Source organism: Macrotis lagotis, chromosome X (assembly GCF_037893015.1).
Source record: "Macrotis lagotis isolate mMagLag1 chromosome X, bilby.v1.9.chrom.fasta, whole genome shotgun sequence".
Classification (NCBI taxonomy): Eukaryota; Metazoa; Chordata; class Mammalia; order Peramelemorphia; family Peramelidae; genus Macrotis; species Macrotis lagotis.
The window spans coordinates 532,600,003-532,622,842 of NC_133666.1; the positions used below are offsets into that span (position 1 = coordinate 532,600,003).

Genomic DNA, 22,840 nt, shown 5'->3' on the forward strand with positions numbered 1-22,840 from the left:
CTAACTCTACCTAGTGCTGCTACAACCTGATTAAAATGTAAAAGAAAATTTTTTTTAACAAAATAAAAGCATAGTAAGATGCAGATAATGTTAACATGTGATTCTTTTAAGTCAGTATGTTGCCTTCAGTGATCCACATGTATGGCTTAATGACCTGTACTTTCTATTTTAGTTCTTAGAACATACTCTAACCATATAGATTTGTACCTGCTTTGCCACTTAAAAACTCAGAGAGGCAGTATGGAACCAAGATGGTGGCATGAGGACAGAGTTTCCCAGGTGCTCTCTTCCAAAATATTTCAAAAACCTTAAAATTATGACTCTACATTTTCAAGAGGCAGAACCCACAGAAAGACCCAGTGAGGCAATTTTCCAGCCCAAGGTAATCTGGAAGATCATGGGAAGGCTCTGTTTCACAGTGTTGTGGGGTGGCAGTGCAGTCAGGAACAATGTGGTCAAACAAAGGAGTTACAACCTTCCCAGAAACAGCCTGTGTGGTGTCTGGATCTCTGGGTCCCTGGGAGCCCTGACTCCTGGCAGCCAAAAGCAGTTTCCTGACCTGCCAATCCAAGGAACACCAAGCACAACTTGGAAGATGGAGAAATTTGTGCCAGAGAGAGCACAAAGTCCCCAGTGTGGATCTCAGCACAGCCCAGATCCCAGGAAATGGAAGCAGGTCCACAGAACCACCCAGTAGGGAGATGCTCAGCAGTTGCTCCCAGAGCACTCAACCCACAGAAGGTAAGGGGGTGGGGGAAGACTGCCAAGGTCTCTCCTCTGCCCTGGGACAGGACTCTGGTGCTTTGACCATATGCAGACCCTGGTAGCAGTCTGGGCCCCCCTTGCCATAGAACAGGGATCCTCCTCACAGCTCCAGGGAAGAGGGATGTGCTTGTGATCATCCACAGTTCAGAGAGCACAGGCCAGGAGAGCAATCAGAGCCTCTCATAAGACTTTAAAGGAACTGAGGTCCTTGTGTGGGTGTTCCAATAATACTCAAAAGCTCAGGAAGCACCCCAAAATCAGGGCACAGGCTGGAAATAAACAGAAAAAAAGGAACCTGAACATAGACAATTACTTTGGTCCCATGGAGGACCAATACACGCACTCAGAAAATGAGAAAGTCCAAGTTTCTGCATCTAAAGCCTCCAAGAAATATAGGAATTGGTGCCAGGATACAAAAGAGCTCAAAAATGATTTTGAAAATCAAGTAAGAGAGGTAGAGGAAAATTTGGGAAGCGAAATGAGAGAGATGCAGGAAAAACATGAAAACCAAGTCAGCAGCTTACTTAAGGAGATCCAAAAAAATGTTGAAGAAAATAACATGATAAAAACCAGTCTAGGTCAAATGGAAAAAAGCAGTCCACAAAGTTAATGAAGACAAGAATAGCTTAAAAAGTGGAATTAGTCAGATGGAAGAGAAGATAAGAAAGCTCTCTGAAGAAAACAACTCCTTCAAAGGTAGAATGGAGCTAAAGGAAGCTGATGACTTTGTAAGGAATCAAGACACAATAAAACAAAGCCAAAAGAATGAAAAACTAGAAGAAAATGTGAAATATCTCATTGAAAAAACAACTGACCTGGAGAACAGATCCAGAAGAGACAATTTTAAAATTATTGAACTACCTATAAGTCATGATCAGGAAAGAGCCTTGACTTTGTTTTTAAAGAATTTCTACAGGAAAATTGCCCTGCTATCCTAGAAACAGAGGACAACATAGAAATTGAGAGAATCCACCAATCTCCTCTTGAAAAAGATTAAAAAAAATAACCCCCAGGAATATTATAGCCAAATTCCAGAACTCTCAAGTCAAAGGGAAAATATTGCAAGCAGCCAGAAGGAAACAATTACAATATCATGGAGCTACAATCAGGATTATACAGGCCAGAGAAGCATTCACATTGAGAGTTCATAGGGCTTGGAATATAATATTCCAGAAGGCAAAAGAGCTTGGAATGCAACTGAGAATCAACTACCCAGCAAAAATGAACATCCTTTGCCAGGGGAAAAGATGGACTTTCAATGAAACAGGGGAATTTCAAATGTTCCTTTTGAAATGGCCAGAACTGAACAGAGTTTGATCTTCAAGTATTGGACTCAGGTGAAGCATAGAGAGAGTGGACAGGAAGGGTAAATTATGAGGGATTTATTTAATGATGATGAACTGCATGTATTCCTGCATGGGAATAAGATACTAATAACTCACATGAACTTTCTCCTTTATTAGAGTAGTTAGAGCATATTTAGACAAGGCACAGGAGGGAGCTGAATTTGAAGGTACAATATATTGTGAAAATGAAGTCAATGTTCAAATCTGGCTCAGACACATAATAATTACCTATAATTACCTAGCTGTATGGCCTTGGGCAAGCCACTTAATCCCATTGCCTTGCAAAAAAAAATTAAGTCAATGGGTGAAAAGGAAATGTACTGGGAGAAGGGGAAATGAGGTAGAATAAGCTAAGATATTTCATGCAAAAGAATCAAGAAAAAGCTTTTGCAATGGAGTGGAAGTGGGGAGGGGAGGGGGAATGAGGGAGCCTTCTTTCTCATAGGAAATGGCTCAGAAAGGAAACAACATATACTTAATATAGTATAGAAATCTAGAGGGAAAAGGAGAGAAAGGGGATGGGAGAAAGGGGACAGGGGGAGGGGGAGGGGAGATGTAGGTGTTAGAGGAGAGGGTAGATCATGGTAGAGGATGGTCAGATGCAACTTTTCTTTTTTTACTTTTTGCAAGGTGGTGGGATTGGGTGACCTGCCCAGGACCATGGGGCTGGGTGGTTGCTGGGTCTCTGGGGTGGGATGTAGGCTTGGAGCCTCCTGGTCCGCAGGCCAGTGCTCTGTCTAGGGTGCCACTCAAATGCTCCATAACACACTTTTGAAGAGAGACACAGTGAAAGAAGAGAGAAAATATAGTAAATGGTAGTAGGAAGGAATGGATGGAGGGAATTACAAACAACAACAGCAACCGTGGAAAAATCTGGAAGTTCTCTGATGGATTTATGATAAAGAATGCAATCCACCCCAGAGACAGAACTGATGGTATCTGAACACAGACTGAAGCACATTTTTTTCTCTTTCTTTCACTTTTTAAAAATTTATTTATTTCTAGGGGGAGGGGGTATTATGCTTATTCTTACAACAAGATTTTAGTAATTGTAAATAAATAAAAATGTAAATTAAAATTTTTAAAAAAGACATGATTTGATCAATGAAGCATGCTGGATATTTAGAAATCATTATCCTGGGGCAGCTAGGTGGTGTAGTGGATAGAGCACCGGCCCTGGAGTCAGGAGTACCTGGGTTCAAATCCGGTCTCAGACACTTAATAATTACCTAGCTGTGTGGCCTTGGGCAAGCCATTTAACCCCGTTTGCCTTGCAAAAACCTAAAAAAAAAAATCATTAACCTGTTTTCCCTGCTCTGAAAGAATGCAATATGATATGACCAATGTGTCAAGCAAGACATCGAAGATTTGAGAGAAATGAATTGAAAAAAAAATTGCTGATTGTTGGACTTTTTCATTCTACTTGCTGAAGTATAGAGTATGAGGTTAACATTCTGTCACATTTCTAGGGACTAGGTTTGGGGTTTTTTTTAGGTTTTTGCAAGGCAAATGGAGTTAAGTGACTTGCCCAAGGCCACACAGCTAGGTAATTATTAAGTGTCTGAGGTCGGATTTGAACCCAGGTACTCCTGACTCCAGGGCTGGTGCTCTATCCACTGCACCACCTAGCCTCCCCCTGGAGACTAGTTAAGTCACTGGCCTTTGCGCTGAATAAAGACAAACAACCACAGCAAAAACAATACCAAGGCAGCTCTTGTGATGTGGAATCTAACAGATGTATTAATAAAAATGCCATTTCCCGCATGTGGAAGAAAAAAAAGAGGAATGTTACTTTAGTGGTGTGGTGAGTTTTTTTAAAGAAAAAAACATAATAAAAGATGTTGTTGCCAAAGTTCTCTATTAAAAAAAAAACTCAGAGAGGCACTCAAGTGGCACTTCATATAGCCCATATCGGTCAGGGGTGGGGATTTAAATAAAATACAGGTTTTTCTAAATTCTGTCTATGTTAAATTGCTTCTCAGGGTATGCATTTTATCCAATGGGCAAGCAGAAGTCACCAAAGATCTTTCAGAATGTTCTCAAAAATATGATCAAATCTCTAAAGTAATAAGATAAGTTGGGCGACTGGATAAAGGAGAGGTAGCTAAGTGGCACATTGGCTAATGTTCTAGGCCTGCAGTCAGGATAACTCATCTTACTTAGCTCAAATCTGGGTTCAGACAATAACTAGCTATGTGACCTTAGATAAGTCATTGTTTACCTCAGTTCCCTGATTTGTAAAATCAGCTGGAGAAGAACATGGCAAACCACTCTAGTATCTTTGGCAAGAAAACCCCAAATGGGGTCACAAGGAGGCAAATATGACTCGAATGAACATCAAGTTCTAGGAGAACTTGATTTTTTATCTCTATATCTTCCAGTTCTAACTATATTCCTAACAGTACTTTGAGTAGACCATTTAAAAAAAGTTACTGACTTAAATAGAGAAATGACCAAAATAAAAATAAAAGCAAAGACTTAAGATAAGGAATTCACTTCTCCTCTCTGGGACATTATAACATGAAGACCAGTGGAGTAGATGCAGAGTAATACTAAGGAATGGCAGAGCCCCAGATAAGCACCACAAAACCTTTCTCAGGGTGAGAAACATGACAGTCTCAAATAAAATTTTAAAGACATATTTAGATATTGCATGAAGATACCTCAGGCCTTAAAGGCTTCATGAAATATTGTGAAGTGAAGTCACTGTGGGGGAAGCTGATGGCAGGGAAAGAGACAGGATAGGGCTGGGTGAGGACTCCCTCCCTTCAGCTGCAACCACTGTGGGAAGGAAATGCCATCTGGCAACTTTCTATTTAAACTAACAATTCTTGCTAACTGGGTGCTAAGCTAAGTATTTTTTTTCACATTTTGAAGGGCTACTTGTGCTATGAACACCATCTATATTTTGGTGCCCAAGGACCAATGTCTGATCACTGTATCCTACTTTCTACTAAAAATAGATGAGTTCTAAAATTTCTTCCAGTTTTAATACTTTATAATTCTCCAAAGGATGTCTTGAAGAGGGGAAGAGATTCAATGATGGGATTTGAATAAATTAACAACTGGTTTTTTGCCCTAATGACTATTTTAAGTAAACAAAAAGATATACTGAGAGGTAGTTTAATATTTCATTCATTTAATACTCAAATTGGAACAATAAAAGAGGTATATGAAACTAGATGATGTTATATTACTCAGGGTAAGGAAAGGTATCTTTATGGAGCAAAAGGAGCCATATGACCACAGCAACCAATGCTGTAATATATTGCAGAGCTTGTTCTCTTTTTTTCTTCTACTTCCATGGCTTCTGAAATGGATGATAAGATAACCCTTGAAATCTAGATTTCTATTGGTTCATTGGGTCTCAGCTTTCTATTGGTTTCAACATTCAGAAAATACCCACACATTCATAATATCTCAGGGGAATTTGGGGCATAACATAAAATGGAAACAAATGACAGTCCCTGGTTGTTTGGCACTTTTTCTCTTTATATTATATGTTTGTTTACTGAAGTAATAAAAACAAGGGAATTAAAATATAGTATTTCATCAGAGGTATTATGAGTTTTAATAAACAAACGAATATTACAAGCATAATCTGTCAATTTTTTTTCACCTATGGACAGAATGAACATTACTATGGGTGCTTAGGAAAAAACTGTTGAAAAATGAATGTTAAGGTGGCAGCGGGGTGGCACAGAGACCCTCAGCCTCTCAGTGCTTCCTGGTCTGGCTGCAGATAGATTGAAAGAAAGCAACATGTCCAAAAAATCAATGAAGGTTCTATGGTGGAAATGCAGGGAGACCAGATGACTCAAGTTATTTGGGAGTTGATTAAGGAAAAACTCATTTTCCCATATGTGAATTTGCATCTACATAGCTATGACTTAGGGACAGAGAATCATGGTGCAACAAATGACCATGTCACCAATGATGCTGCAGAAGCTATTACGAAATATAATGTGGGCATTAAGTGTGCTACCATCACCACTGAGAAGAAGAGAGTAGAGGAGTTCAAATTGAAGAACATGTGGAAATCTCCAAATGGGACTATCTGAAATATCCTGGGTGGGACCATCTTCAGGGAAGCAATCATCTGCAAAAATATCCCCAGGATTGTGAATGGTTGGTTCAAACCAATCGTCATTATGGGGATCAATACGGACTTTGTAGTTCCTGGACCTGGAAAAGTGGAGATAACCTATACACCAAATGAAGGGGGCAAAAAAGTGACATATTTGGTTCATAATTTTTGAAGATTGTAATGGTGTTGCTATGGGAATGTTCAATCTTGACCTGTCAATCAAGAATTTTGTGCACAGTTCCTTCTAAATGGCTCTGTCTAAAGGCTAGCCTCTGTACATGAGTAGCAAAAACACTATTCTGAAGAAATATGATGGACATTTTAAAGATATCTTTCAGGAAATATAGTAATACAAATCCCAGTTTCAAACCAAAAAGATATGGTATGAACATAGACTCATTGATGACATGGTAGCTCAAATGATGAAATCAGAAGGAGGTTTTGTCTGGGCCTGTAAGAATTATGATGGTGATGTGCAGTCAGACTCCATTGCACAAGGCTATTGGTCTCTAGGAATTATGACTAGTGTACCAATCTGCCCAGGTGGCAAGACAGTAGAATCAGAGGCTGCCGCTGTCACTACCACATGCACCAGAAAGGTCAAGAGACATCTACCAATCTGATTGCCTCTATTTTTCACCTGGACCAGAGAGTTAATTCACTGAGCTAAACTGGATAACAATACAGAGCTCAATACATTTGCAACAATTCTGGAAGTGTGTGTTGAGACCATTGAGTCTGGCTTCATGACCAAGGACTTAGCTGCCTGTATTAAAGGTTTATCCAATGTGAAGTGATCTGACTACCTGAATACATTTGAGTGGACAAACTTGGAGAAAACTTGAAGGCCAAACTTGCTGAGGCTAAACTTTAAAAACCACATCTCTGTTCAACAAAGAGCCCCATGGGGTAACTGGTTTCTTTGGTTTTTCTGTATGACACTCAAGGTTTAAATGAAATCAATTTTGTAATTTTTCCAGGCCACAAGTTATCTTTTCTATGAGTTTACAACCTTTTTTATATGGTTCCTGAAGTTAGTTCCAGTTTGCCTGCCATATATAATGTGACGGGAGACCATTTTTATATAGCAGCCAAGGAATTACTTTCTTATTGAGTGGTGTTGTTATTATCCTCACTGCCACTTTTCCTTGTCCCCAGAAGTAGATGAACAAAATCAAGAGTAGTTACTATGAAAGGAAAAAACGGCAGCTAGTACTGTGTTGTAAAATCACTTATAAATTAGACTGAACGTTCCTCCCTTCCCAGCCCTCTTTGTGGACCAGGTCACTGGATGGTTCTGGTGTTAGCAGATGCTGCATAATGTGAAAAGTAGATTTGAAAAAATGAATTTCTATATGCATCAGGAATTAAAGCCTGCTGTAAGGAAAGCATGTTAAGTCTTCTTTAGCAGTTATAAAGAGCTTTGCTGAATGTTTAGAGATATAAACTTTTTTTTTTAATTTACAGGGCCCACATGAGTTAGGATTTTAAAGCAACGGTAACTTGTAGGTTGCCCTCCTTACCTTATGTAGTACATTGAGTATTATGATACCAAAAATAGCATATTTCACCCAGGTGCAATAAAATAAGCTGCTTTGTTGGACTGCTGCAGGCCTGTTTATTTCTTTTGTATAACTGTGATGCTTTTAGAATTATTGTTAAACACTAATTTCACCCTGGCTTTTGTCTAAATTGTAATGTAATTTTGAATTGAAATTTAAGCCCCTAAAAAAATAAATGTTAAAAAAGAGTAAGAAATGTAAATTTGTGATTTCCACATTGGGCAGCTGCCTGGGTGTCCCACCTTAGAAAGAACCCTGATTCCAAGTGCCATTTTAACAACTAGTTTATGGAATTCAATGTAAAATTAGTATTGGTTTTGCTGAACCAAGGCTAACTGGTTGAATACCACCAATGGAGAGATTGGAGGCAGGAGAAAGTAGGCAGAAGGTTATTTTGAAAAGAGTTGTGAAAAGTGATGAAAAGTTCAATTAGTGTGGTAGCAGTGGGTTAATACAAAAGACACCTGGGAGGTAGAAAACACAGAACTCAGCAACTGATTAAATATGGGCGAGGAGGAAGAGGGAAAGATGACCCCAGTTTTGAGCTTATTGGACAAGGGTCATGAAGTCAAAAATAAAACGAAGATGGGAAGTGGGGCAATTTTAGTGAAGGAAGATGATAATTTCATTTGGGGACATTGTAGTACCAATAAGTCATCCCAGGCAAAGCAGAATCCATCTAGTTTTTGAGAGGAGCATCTTAAATTTTTTTTCTAGAATTTACTTAAAAACCTTCTTACTAAGATGTGCCCCTTTATTCTTATTAGATTTTTTTTTGCTAAGGGGGAGTGTGTGTTTATTTTAATTAAAAAATAAACTATTTACTTTTACACTAAAAAATTCCCTCTTAAGAATCATTGGAGACCTAATATTGTGAATCCAATCCATGATGAAGACAGCTCTCATCTGCTCCTTTAAGGAGATTTTTCCTTATAATTGTAGAGAAGAGGCATTATTAGAGCGAACAGCCTCACTCAGGAGTTCCCTATGTTAATGAAAATATAAGTCTGGTTCCTATTCATATTGCTAATGTATGATGATGTTTTAGCAAGTTGATAAAAGCCTAAATTGAAATGAAGTATGGGGCAGCTAAGTGGTGCAGGGGGTAGAGCCCTGGAGTCAGGGGCACCTGAGATTAAACCCGACCTCTGACCTCTGACCTACCAGCATTAATGATCTTGGGGAAGTCACTTAACCCCACTGCCTTGCAAACTCCCCCTCCCAAAATAAGGTGGATAACCAACTTCTCACAATTGTCATATAGTGACATCCCTAAAATATATGACTCCCTTGTTGATATGTTGAACTTGTTTAGTAAGGACATGATTCAAAACACTCCTAGAGTGAATCATCAAGCTTTGTTAGTTTGCCTGAATGCATTTACTCAACCACTCAGCTTTGCCACCCAAATGAAACTGAATTTTTATACACAATAAGAACCACCTGATCTCTGTTGTAGATATGTTTGTCTCATAGGATTATGTGAAATATTCTTGGTAGGCAGGCATTTTGCCTTTTTTTCAGTGCCTGCACAATACTCCAGATTAAAAAGGATTACTTAATTGATGAATAAACCCATATCTAATTTTATGCTACAAAGGTCCATTCACCTGAATGCTTAGATTCAGAATGAAGTGCTATGCTTTTCTGTAAAATATACATAAAGGAAATTCTTTCCCCATCTGCTCCAGAAAACTGTTTAAGTACTAAACTAGTCATAGTGCTAAATTTAGGAACTGAGTCCTCCTAGATTTGGACTTGGTAGTTGATTGTAGGAAGTCATTTTCAAAGGGTTATAAGATTTAGAACTGGAGGGCACATCTAACCATAGCAGATACTTTTACAAAAGAGAAAATAGAGTCAAGGAGTAAGCCAACCCTTCCCCCAAAATTACTTTGCATTTATTGCCTATGTATTTTATAGTTCCTTTTCTGTATATATGCTCTGCCTTAGTCCATCTTTCCAAAAGAAGTGAGGTTGTTTGAGGGCACTGAATTAGTTTTATCCCCAGTGATTAGTCCAGTACCTGGTATATTATTCATTAATTATTTTTCAGTTGTGTTCAACTTATCATGTTTCCATTTGGGATTTTCTTAGCAAAGATACTGAAATGATTTACCATTTCCTTCTCCATCTTATTTTACAGATGAGGAAACTGAGGCAAACAAAATAGATTTGCCCAAGATCACACAAGTGGCTGAGGCTGAATTTAAACTCATGAGGATGAGTTTTCCTGATTTCAGATCCCATATTCTATCCACTGTGCCATTGTTGTTGTTTTTTTAATTCCCCCATGACTAGTACAGTTCCTGGTTTGTAGTAGAAACTTAATAAATGTTTATTGAAGAAATGAATGTATGCTTCTTTGATAATGGATTATCCCCCCATTACTAGTACAGTGCCTGGCTTGTAGTAGAAACTTAATAAATGTTTATTGAAGAAATGAATGTATGTTCCTTTGATAATGGATTCTCCCCCATCACCCATCTCCTAATCTCATTAACAACATGCATATCCCATAACCCAGGGAAGAGAAAATAAGTTATTTAAAGTATTTACTATACTAATATGTTTCATGCTGCAAAGTATGTCCTTGGGCTCTTGATGAGTCAAATAAATCCTTTGTTTGCTTACACTGAAATTCATTTGAAATTTGAGAAAAACATTGTTGAAAATATTCACAAATCAGAATTATAAAAATTAAATGTTATTTTTTAAAAATGAAATTAGGGAAGTTTAAATACACTATGAAGGTCTTAGAATTTCAAAGCTGAATTGTCCATTTTTTCTGAGTACTATGTAAATAGCTGAAAATTATTTATTATGCTGATTGATCTCTGATATCTGAATTTAACTTAAAAAGTTGAAAAACAAAATAGTACCTTTATTATTTTTAAATTTTTAATTTTTTAAAATTAAGCAAGAAATTGCATTTTCATTTTAAAAATACTTTTATTTTTGTTCATTTTAACTTACTAAATGCCAACAAATATGAATGTTTCCACATAAAAGGAACAAAAAAAAGAACATTGCACATGAAATCATAAATATCTATTGTATACATCTTGGTATAAATTCAACCTTAGTTCCAAAGCTATCCTGTTTTTATCACTCAAGTCTTCTTCCTGGGCATTTTTTTTTAGGTTTTTGCAAGGCAAATGGAGTTAAGTGGCTTGCCCAAGGCCACACAGCTAGGTAATTATTAAGTGTCTGAGACCGGATTTGAACCCAGGTACTCCTGACTCCAGGGCCGGTGCTTTATCCACTGCACCACCTAGCCGCCCCCCTGGGCATTTTTTTAAAAGTTCCAATGATTCACCTTACTTTTCTTTTTCTTTGTGGCATTACTATCACTGTTCCTTTTCTCTTTCTGACTCAAACATTTTTTTAAAAAAACTTTCCTTGCAACTTATAAGCGTAATCAGGCAAAATGAATCCACATTTGGATCATGACTGACAAATATGTGTCTCATTTTGTATCTTAATTAGTCATCTTTCAGTCAGGAGATGAGCAACAGGCATCTTCATGGATCTTCTGAAATTGTGGTGGGTCACTACACTGACCAAAGTTGTTTTTCTTTATAATGATGTCATCTGGTATGGCTCACTTCAGTTCAGTTCATGGAGTCAGCTCCCTCCTGACTCCATGTTTTTGTCATCTCTTTTTGCATAATTATATTCCATTACTTTCATATGCCATCATTTGTTCAGTTACTCCTAAATGATGGGCACCTCTTAGTTTCCACTTCTTTGTTATAATAAAAAGAGTTACTATAAACATGTTTGTTTATTTGATTTTATTTATTTGTTGGTTGGTTGAGTTGATTTATAAATGTGTGTCCTTTCCCTCTTTGTTCTCTTTACTTAGCAGTGATATCATTGGATCAAATGTCAAGCACTATTCAATAATTTTGAGGGTATAATTCCAAATTGCTTTCCAGAATGGATGGGCCATATTTCAGCTCCATGAAGAATGAATTAATGTGCTTGTTTTCCCATAGTCCCACCCTTCAATAATTGTCAATTTTGTTGTCCCTGACCATTTTTGAATAGCATATTAACATAATCCCTAACTCTCCAATCTTCAAGAGCTTTGCAAAAATCTAAGTAAACTATACTATCAGTATTTTCTCTAGCTATTAGTTTAGTAATCCTATAAAAAAAAACAAATGAAGTTAGTCTGGCATGACTTAGTCTTGATGAAGCCATTTTAGCTTTTCCCATTCTAAATCCTTTAATGGCCCACCCTAGAATTTTCCCAGGTTCACTGATCTATGGTTTGCAGGCTGTGGTCTCTTCTGCTTTTTAAAAATCAGATCAACATTTGCCATTCTCCATTTCCTGTGATCTTTTCAATATCAGTGACATCTTTCCAGTCCAAGATTTTAGGTCATCTGGACCAGGTGACTAGAATTCATACAGGGCTGCTAGATGGTCTCTTACTGCTGATGTATTTATCTTGTGTTTCTAGTCTCTGTTAGTCATTTTTGTTTCCTACTTCCTGGTGTAAAGATCCTCCTTCCTCTCAGGAAAAAATAAATAAAATAAAAATTGAGCAGTTATTCCCCTCCCAAGCAAGACTTCTGTTTATTTAATTCTTTTCTTTCAATTTAACTTTCATTGCTATCCTCAGATCATTCTAAGCATTAGTATTCCTGACACTAGTTTTACAGGACAGTGCAACACAAACCTGTTATCTGACCTTGTTTCAATCTTTTGTACCTTTCTTTTTTATAACCTAAATTGGTTGGTGAGTTCCCTGAATATCTACATTAGTCTCTTCAGACAAATCACATTTTTTCTTCCTCATTGAAATTATTTCCTTTTGGGTCTTCAGAATTTCATTCCTGAACATCTCTTATCCCTCCTGGATTGACTTTCCCTGAAGTATTTTAGTCAATGTCCTGCCTTTCTTTCCTCTGAACCTGCTGATGTTTATGCTTTCCCCAAATCTAGAGTAAATGTCAAACTATGTTCAGTTGTCTTTTATTTCTCTGTGAAAAAGTCTAGGATAGATTGGTCATTTCACTACAAGATTTCAATCATTTTCTCCTGAGTAATCGATTTCTCCCCATCAGTGAGACTCAAACTCCAAATAGAATTTCCCCTTGTTTCTTTCACATTTAAAAAGATAAAATTATGCCAATTATTTGCCAAACAAGAATTTTATTAGCTGCTCTGCTTTTGGCAAAGAGCTTTTGCAGATGTCTTGATGTGTCAATAATCGAACCCTATCATTACTGAGGGAAGTTGGAGATATATGCTGTGAGTTTTGAAGAGTCAGGAGATGGAACAATTCAGGCAAAGTACTGGAGTTTGGGAATTGAAAGTATATGAGTATTATTGCCAGTTCAGCATCAGTATCACAAAGAACAAGAATGACCTTTGGAACCCCATCCAATGGTAGCATTCATGAGCATTCAAGGAGATAACAATGCTGCATTTGAATGTTGAAACTGGTGGCACCTAAATGGTAATAAATACAAAACCATTCTTCCCAGTGACAGAGGTTGTATAAGGGAGAGAGTATACCCCTGACGTTGTAGGGGTAATATCATTTGTGCCCATATGAATCATCAGCAGTAATTAATAATTAATCCATGTGAGAAATCTTTGGAAATTTTCTGTCATGTCCTGGCTATCTGTCCTAGGGAAAAAAGGAGATCTATCGATTGTAGTCATAAGGTTAACAGATGGCTATTTTGGTACCCCTTAGCAAGGAGTCACCAACCACAGTCATTTATTTATCTCTTCTTCCTCTGAATCTTACAGGAGATCTTTCACCTGAAGATGCATGCAGATTGATATAATCATTCCTTAGAGAAGAAGTAATTACTTCTGCCCAGAGAATTTGATTCTTCAGAGAAAGCCTTAAAGCTATTATAACTTGGGTTTAAATGCTATCTAGTTCTGTCACTTACTAGCTATGGAAACTAGGCAAGGCATTTAGCTTTTGGGGATTTGTTTTCATATTTGAAACTTGAAGAGATTGGAAGAGAAAATGCTAGCTCTTATTTTTTTTTTAGTGATACTATTCTCTGATGGTTTAATGCTTGCTTTAATTTTCAGATTTAAGTACAAGCAATCTATTAATCATCCTGCGCTACAATAAGTGTTACAGACTCATTTTTATGGAGGATCTAAGTAGAAAAGATTTCAAGTTTAGACACAGAATCAGTCCACTAATGCATTCAGATTTTAGTCCTAGACTATAATTCCTCCTGGATACAGGAAGGATATCTAAGTATTTTAAGGCTGTGCATGAGTCTACATGACAAAAGTAATCTGTCAATTCAGTGACTAGAACTACATGATTTAAAACTACAAGAGGTCACTGGTAAATTCAAGTTCAATCTCCCAGTAAGTTATGGCTCCAAAGAGGTTTAGAGACTTGCTAAGATCACAGAGGTAGAAAGCAGCAAAGTTGGGATCAAACCCAAATTTCATGATTCCAAATCCAATGATATTTTATATTATATCATATTCAGCAATATATGTATACATATATACACATATATCCACAAAATATGTCTCTCACAAATATACATAGAAACAAATACATACCCATACCTAGATACATAATCCACACATATACACAAATATGCCTCTATATGTACACAAAACCATATGCATGAATACACACACACACACACACACACACACACACACATATATATATATATATATATATATAAAATTGATTGATTCTTATCCTCCATTGTCAAAGAAGACTAAAATGTCTTAACAATAGAGATAAATTACAGTGTGTCTGACTGTGATTCATCAGACCAACACAAGCTTGAAATGTTCTAGCACAGGTTGGGCACAAATAGTCCATGTGAACACCTGGGGTGCTTACTCTAAACTTATATATCTCACGTTCCCATTAATGTGCTTCTATTCTGCCTTCCTCATAGAGCATAGTATTCTCTCTGATAAGGGCATGCTATGCCAGGCGGTCCTGTGCCTGTGTATTCCATGTTGTACAATCAATTCTAAAGTTTTTAAGAGAGACCTTCAAAATATCCTGGTTTCACTTCTTCTGACCTCCTTGTGAGCATTTGCCCTAGATGAGTTCTCTATAAAATAATCTTTTTATCAAGATACTTCTGGCATTCTAACAGTGTGCCCAGCCCATCATAGTTACACTCTCTAGAGTAATGTTTGAATGTTTGGCAGTTTAGCTTGAGAAAAGACCTCAGTGTCTGGCATCTTCTCCTGCCAGGTGATCTTCAGACTCTTCCTAAGACAATTTAAAAGGAAGTGATTCAATTTCCTGGCATGGTGCTATAAGATTGTCCAGGTTTCACAGGTATCTAGCAATAAGGTCAGCACAATGACTCTGTAACACTTCGATTTGGTAGTTAGTCTAAAACCTCTTCTCTTCCATAATTTCTTTCAGAGACTCCCAAATACTGGGCTAACTGTGGCAATATGTTTGTCAACCTCATTACCCTCCCTGGAAAGTACACTACCTAGGTAAGTGTACTTATTCACTGTATTCAATACTTCTCCATTTGCTGTAAACAATGGTTCCACATATGGATGATGTGGTGCAGGCTGATGGAGCACCTGTGTTTTCCTGGTGTTAATTGTTAAGTTAAGTTAGTACAGAGAATTGATCCATACTTTGTAGCATCTCAGCTTCAGAGGCTGCACTGAGGGCCCACAAAAGATCATGCACCAGTACTCCCTTTACATTGGTCTTGGTTTGTAGCCTTTTCAAGTTGAGGAATTTACCATCAGTGCAGTAGCTGACCTTGATCTGTGTTCATCCTCAGTGAAGGCATTTGATAATATGGCTGAAAACAGCATGTTAAAAAGCATGAGAACAAGATCATATCCTTGTTTCACTCCATTGATGACTAGGAAAGCATAAGGGCATCATCCACTATCAAGAACCATGCAAGTATGCAGTCATGAAATTGACATACAATGCTGATGAACTTCCCCAGGCAACCAAATTTTGATATAATTTTCCATAAACCACACAATACTTACATACAATAACATACATGCAATGTGCTTACATATGTAACATGGGACAATAGCATCATTCCTGGAGTCTGAAATCTCTACCTCAAATATATGCTAGTTATTACTTATCCATGGACCAGTCAAGACTATACTTTGCAGAGACCTAGATGATTTTCTAAGAAAGACCTTTTGTTCAGTCATTTCATTTGGGTTCTATTTTTTTGTGACCTCATTTGGGGTTTTCTTAGCCATTTCCAGTTCAATTTACTGATAAGGAAACTGAGGTCAACAGGGTTAAGTAACTTGCCCAGGATCACACAACTTATAAGTGTTTGACCCTGCATGTGAACTCTGAGAGATGAGTCTTCCAGACTCTAGGCCCAACACTCTACCCACTGTACTACCTAGCAGTCCCTAAGAAAACTAGGTTATAGACAAGTTGCAGATCTGCCTTAGTAGAAGGGATTTCCACAAAGGAAATTGCCTAAATGGAAAAAATCATAGGGCTGGACCAAAATACATGTAAACTCTATAATAAATGAAACTCCTCAAGTCCCCAGATCTTGACAGATGGTCCTGGTTCAATCTTTAGGAACTTCTTGACAACTCCTCCTTTATTCATCAGAATGACTAGTATTTACTTCCCTTCAGAAGTCTCCCTGAGTAGATGTGAATCTGGCTTCTTTTTCTCCCTAAGGGTAGGGTTTAATCACCTATGAGCAATAAGCTCCTTTCAAGCATTGACCAAAGCATTTTTTATTATAACAGGTAAAAAATAGAAATGAGTCACACTGAAAACCTGGTTATCATGGAAATGGGTACACCTAGAGCCACCTTTACTACCAATCAATAAACATTTATTAAAGCACTTACCAAGTGCCAGACACTGAGTTAAGTATTGATGATATAAAAAGAGAGGAAAGACAAGTCCCTATCTTCAAAGAGCTTACTGGCTAATGAAGGAGACAACAAGCAAAAAACTAAATGCAGGATAAATAGGAAATAATTAGCAGAGGGAAGTGATTTTAGTAAGCACCAATAGCTTCCACACCATTGGGATTAGTCCCATTGGTATCGGTATACTTGGGAATTTCTGTGCAGGAAGCCTCCATTTTTTGCTCTTACTAACTCAGCATATTCAACTTCACTATTTTCCATGTGGGAAGGCCAGGTATCAGGAACCAAAAAGGAGACATTCTTACTCCACTTTCTTCCTCCTTCACCCTCTCCTCTAGTTCTGGGACAGACTAAGGGAAGATCCGCCTTGCTTGGGCACCTTCTCAGACCCTTCTGTAGACTCTGACCATCTCAGAACCCTACTGAGAGGTAAGGCAAGACTCACCAAATAGCCTACACCTCCTCCTTTTGTACTTTGCTTGTACTGTTTAACAGCTTCTGTGGCTTTAGTGGGGTGAAAGTTAACAACTCCATTCCTTCTGATGAGATGGAAGACCATCAAGCCATGCCATCTGCCCTGATACTACCTCATCAAATCTCCCAGGCCATACTTACTTACAATCTGTCTTGTCTCTATGAATGAAGTCCTGAGGCATGGTCATCTGACTCTGTTATCTAACTTAAGGACACCTGGGCTTTGCCTTCCATCCCGAGGCTGAATTGCTAGGACTTTCCAGCTTTGCCCTGAAGCCCTACAGCTGAGCTCTCTCCTTTAATTAATGTGAGAGATCCTTGACTTCAGGGACAATTTTGCTTTTTCTATTTGGATTCCCAGTTTTTAGCACAGTGATCAGCACATAGAAAACACTTTCATAAATGCTTTTCTTCATTAAGTCATTCATCCTATGATCCCTACCTTCTTCCAAATAGTGCCTGTTCCTCAGATCCAATATATTCTAGGAAAATAAATTCTTTCCTATCAACAAATAACAATGAATAGCTATCTATGTCAAGCTGAATATCCAACAAAGCTTACACATGGTTGCTGTGCCAGCCTAGTTGATTGACCACACTTTTCACTTCTCAAATGGTTGTGGTTCTTCTTCCCTATGATGAGAAACAACTTCTGCCAAGTTAATTGATATAAACGTTGATGATTATTGAATGGGTGAGCTGTTGGGGGTTTTTTTAAGTATTCTTGGGTTGGGAAATTTATCTCTACTTATACTCAAGGTTGCAGAATGATGCAGTGCCTAGCAGTGCTTTAATAAAAATAAAATGCATTAATTTTCTTTTATTGTGTTCAGCTACTTTTCTGTATGCCTAACAGGAAAAAATCCTTTTCAAACAAAATGTTCGTTCTATGTTCTCTCTTCTAAATTATTATTATTTTTATATTCAATGTGTTATGGAGCAGCTAGGTGGTGCAGTGGATAGAGCATGGCCCTGGAGTCAGTAGTACCTTAGTTCAAATCCAGTCTCAGACACTTAATAATGACCTAGCTGTGTGGCCTTGGGCAAGCCACTTAACCCCACTACCTTGCAAAAATAAAAAAATACAACGCTATATTCAATGTGTTATTAAAAAAATTTTTTCTTTTAAACCAGTTCTTCAGAATAGGGAGCTCTGGAAGAGGAACTTTCTCTCTTGAAGCATATTGGTTCTTAAGAATTTGAGTAGGCCCTGGTGTACTAAGACTTTCCTAGGATCATGCAACCCAGCTTGTGTCAGAAGTGGGACTTGAATTCAGGCCTAACTCACTGTAAAACTACTCTCTGTATACCACACCATGGGTCCTCTCCTGAACATACATTTTTGAGCTTTCACATTTAACAGGTATAATAGCTCATTTCATACATGAAGAAATGGAAATTAGTCCCTATACTACCATTATCTTCTTTTCTGGGTGTTAAATGGATAAAACAGGATAGGGCTTATTCTGCATCAAAGTACCATATCTAAGCAATACATTTGGTTATATTTAACAATGTATGCCTCATTCCTCAGCTGTAGTCCTCCACTGATGCTGATAAAGAAGTTGTTTCACTGTAGGATTCCAGACTCTAAGATGTTTAACTACAAGAAAAAAAATAAAAATTTGTCTGCTAGTGAATCTCTACACAATTTAAATCACTTTTCAGTTTCACACTTAATTTCATCTGTGTTTATACTCCTGGTAAAAATATAAACTCGTACTTTTAAAGCTCTTTGCAACCTAGCCCCATCCTATCTTTCTAGTCTTATTGGACATTACTTTCCATTTGACATTCTGTAATCTATTGTTCCTCACAAAAAATATTCTATCTTCCATCTCTGTAACTGCATTGGCCAGTCTCCATACTTTTAACACACTTACTCTTCACAGAAGCCTCATAAAATCGTATCACCTTCATTCTTCATTCCCTTGTCTTCCCTCTCAAATTACCTTAGATTTAACTATTTTGTATTCATTCATTTTACATGATTATGAATATATTTTAAAAGGTACTTGTCTTCTCCCCATTAGAATTTAAGCTTTTTAAAAGTAGACAATGTTTCATTCTTTGTATAACCAAGGGTATCCTCAAGGTCTCTGCACTACCAAGAGCCTCCACTATGAGTACTTATTGTTTGGCCGACTGATTTATCTGTGAATTTTAAAATAATGACCTTAGATTTATTTTAAAAAAAAAGAAAGAAGACTTAAAACTGAGGAAGAGGGGTGGCTAGGTGGCACAGTGGATAGAACACCAGCCCTGGAGTCAGGAGTATCTGAGTTCAAATCTGACCTCAGACTCTTAATAATTACCTTACTCTTACTAATAATTACTCTTAATAATTACCTAGCTGTGTGGCCTTGGGCAAGCCACTTAACCCCATTTGCCTTGCAAAAAAACTTAAAAAAAAGAAAAAACAAAACTGAGGAAGAAAGTGGATTAGTCTGTCATTTTCTTCTTTCTGCCAGAATCTAAATTAAATAAGTCTACATTACTGGAGTGCTTCAAATATTCAGAATTTCTCCAATAGAAGGATTATCTTTCCCAACATATATCAAAATTCTCACCTATACCTCCTGTGTAATTCCTGTCTTTATATTTCATTAAATCTAAGGTGATCTGACCATACTGTGAATATTATCAGTCTTGAGTGAAACTGATACCAACTACATTGCCCATTTTCTATTCTCTCACACATTGTCATAAAATAACAGCAAGAATTTCAAAAGTAATGAGATGTGGACTTTTTAAAGCTAAATGAAAGCATAATGAAGATAACTAAAATGTACTTAATTCTCTTACATAAATTGAGAAATTAGCCATAGAAGATGAGGAACTGTATTTAAATCTAGCATATAATCCTCTCAGGTATTCCATTATCATTATTCTTTTCTTTAAAATGAGATGCATTTTCTACTTATTATCTAAAATTTTTAAATCATATGAAACTTCAAAACACAGATGATCTTCATCAACAATAAAGGAAAGGAAATAATCTATTGTTCAATCTTTTAGTCATCATGTTGTGATTTTTGACATGTAAATTTTTTGCATTTATAGTAGCTTTAATCTCCTAGAAATTTTGATTCTATTATTTCATAATCTCTTCCTAATTCTACATGCTTTAATCTGGCCCTTTCTGTTTAAAAATTCTAAAGTATTAAATAATTATTATATTTGCGAATCCTTTAGAAATAAGTCCTCCATAAAAGCTTTATTCTGATGTTCCATAGCTTGAAGGTGACCCTGGGTTTCCTAAGAACAAGTCCTTCAAACACAAGCTCTGAAAAATTCTTCAGAACTGAAAAGGTTTTAGACTTGGTTATGGTGACAGGCAGGACTGTTGTTGGAGGACCCACATCATTTTACATGGTAAAGTCATCCTGAGCAGTTTGACCATTAAATGATGAGTTATTTGACTCTCATGAATTATGAGTAATTTCAAGAGTCAAGGAATACATTTATTCTTAGGGGTCAGATGAGATTCAGTTTTAGAAAATATCATTTTAATAAAGCAAACACTTATGTTCATACCTAACCAAAGAGAATCTCATTCTAGAAATATATGTACTTTATATTTGTTTTACTTATTTTTTAAGTGTTTCCAATTCCCTTGCAAACATCAAAGTCTTAAGTATTAGAACATAGACTATTTTGAAGACAGTCCAGAGGACAGGAGAAAGAACCTGTTTTCTAGGGTTAAAGGGTGAGGTTCTGAGTGGTTTTCCTCCCATCATAAAGCCTTTCTTCGGGAAGAATCAAAGGGAAATTGCAATAAGTTGCCCAAACAGCTTCAGAGGTGAGATCTGAGGAGTAGACTTTACTAATCCAAATAATGCAGAATGGTTTCTTCCAAGAGCCTATGACAGAAACAGACAAACATCAGGAACCCTGACCTCCTTTGTAAAAGAGGAGAAAGCTCATTCTTTTCAGAGGCCAGAATCTAACCTTGTAAAAGACTAGAGATTTCCTGGGAAACATCATCAAGGACTAATTTCAAATTCAAATATTCTAGAGAAAAATGAGAATTTCTTCAGTAGTTTTGCTGCTTGAAGAAAAAGTTCACTTGTAGAGTCCCACCTGGATACAGGTCAGTGAAGGGAACCCAGGATTTGAAGAAATTAGGGACCTGGATCTTGCCACCCCCTGCTATGAAAGTAAATAATTCAAAAAGTGCTTGTCGACTGGAAGAAGTGTTGCTTATTCAGCAGCTTCAAACTATTATATTCTTCTGGGAGGAACTTATGAGGGTTTTCTTGTTTTTTCATATCTCTGCTTATGTGAGTTTACAAATCCTTCAAACCTGCATTTTTGTGCTCTTAAATAAAGGCTATCTTACACACACACACACACACACACGCACACACACACATAATATTTGGACTAGGTAGGTGATACAGTGAATCCAGTTCAAATCTGGCCTCAGTTTTTGACACTTAATAGCTGGGTGATCTTGGGCATGACATTTAACCCTGAGTGACTTGTATCCAGGACCATATCCAGTTAACCTGATTCATATCTGACTACTGGACTCAGATGACTCTGAAGGAGACAGTGAGACTGGTGACGTAGCACAGTCCCCCCCCCCCAAATCCAATTCATGTGCTTGTCATGGCATCACCCCTCCTTGATGGCATGGTCTTCTTTACCAATGAAAGACAAACTTCATCTTATACCTGGTAATCTCTATGGTTACCATGGGTGCTTTTACAGGAACTAGAGTCTGTTATTAACATTTGGGGAAACCCAAATATGAATTATGCCTATAGTAAGTAAAAAAATTAATAAATTCTTTATTGATTCATTTTTGGGAGTAAACTCCAAGTGTCATCATAATGATTGCAAAAGGAAAAAGTGAAGATTGGTGCCTAAGATCACTTAGACCATGGAAACCAGTACACATTAAAAGAATGAAAGAAACAAATAAAACACAAGTTTAATTCCTGGTTCTCTGTGATTTCCCATGCTTCTACTTTCTAATGTCATGATGGCAGAACAGCAGAAAGAATCACAGAGTGCTAAGAATCACATGGTTTGGGACAAACAAAATGTGAGATTCTTGTCCAAAGAATAAGAAGTTGACATACTAGTAGGCACAATTAAAATGTTTGTTCCTGGAGGCCAAAGATAATGTTTTTACTTTTATTTGCATCTCCAGCACTTGGCACAGTGCTTGATACATTGTGCTCAATAAATACTTTTTGATTGATTGACTGACCAAAAGAAAACTGACTATATATTAATGGACAGAAAATGCCTAGTAAATTATAGGGGAGTCATTTCAGAAGTCTTTTTATATGCAGTCATGTCATTGAATAATTAGTGCCAAGAGCAATGTCAATATTGAATTAGAAGAAAGGATAAAAATAACTAAAATCAAAACCATGCACAATTACAACCATTCTGCATATTCAAGCAAATTATCAGTCATTAAAAGTGGGAAATAAAGATAAAGGCAGTGATTCTGATCAGAAGCAAATCCCTTAATCTGATTTCCTTATTGGAAAATTGGGATAGTAATGTCAGTTTTACTTTGCTATGAGAATCAAATATATGAAGAGAGTTTTGTAAACACCACCATTATAATTATCAACTACATTTCTTATAAAAGTTTAATAACATAAAATAATCATCAATATTGGAGAAGACAAAATAGTTAAGAAACCTTTTCAGTCAATTAATACTTGATCTCTTTGCCAAGTAGAGAGACATGAGTATCAAGAATAATA

General features: G+C 37.0%; 1 long non-coding RNA gene and 1 pseudogene across 1 annotated transcript in view; one reads left to right on the forward strand and one right to left on the reverse strand.

Moving 5' to 3' along the window:
* Positions 1-22,840, reverse strand: part of LOC141502835 (uncharacterized) — a 156,983-nt gene that overhangs the window by 7,279 nt on the left and 126,864 nt on the right. The window lies entirely within an intron of this gene.
* LOC141496857 (isocitrate dehydrogenase [NADP] cytoplasmic-like) lies at positions 5,900-7,017 on the forward strand (annotated as a pseudogene).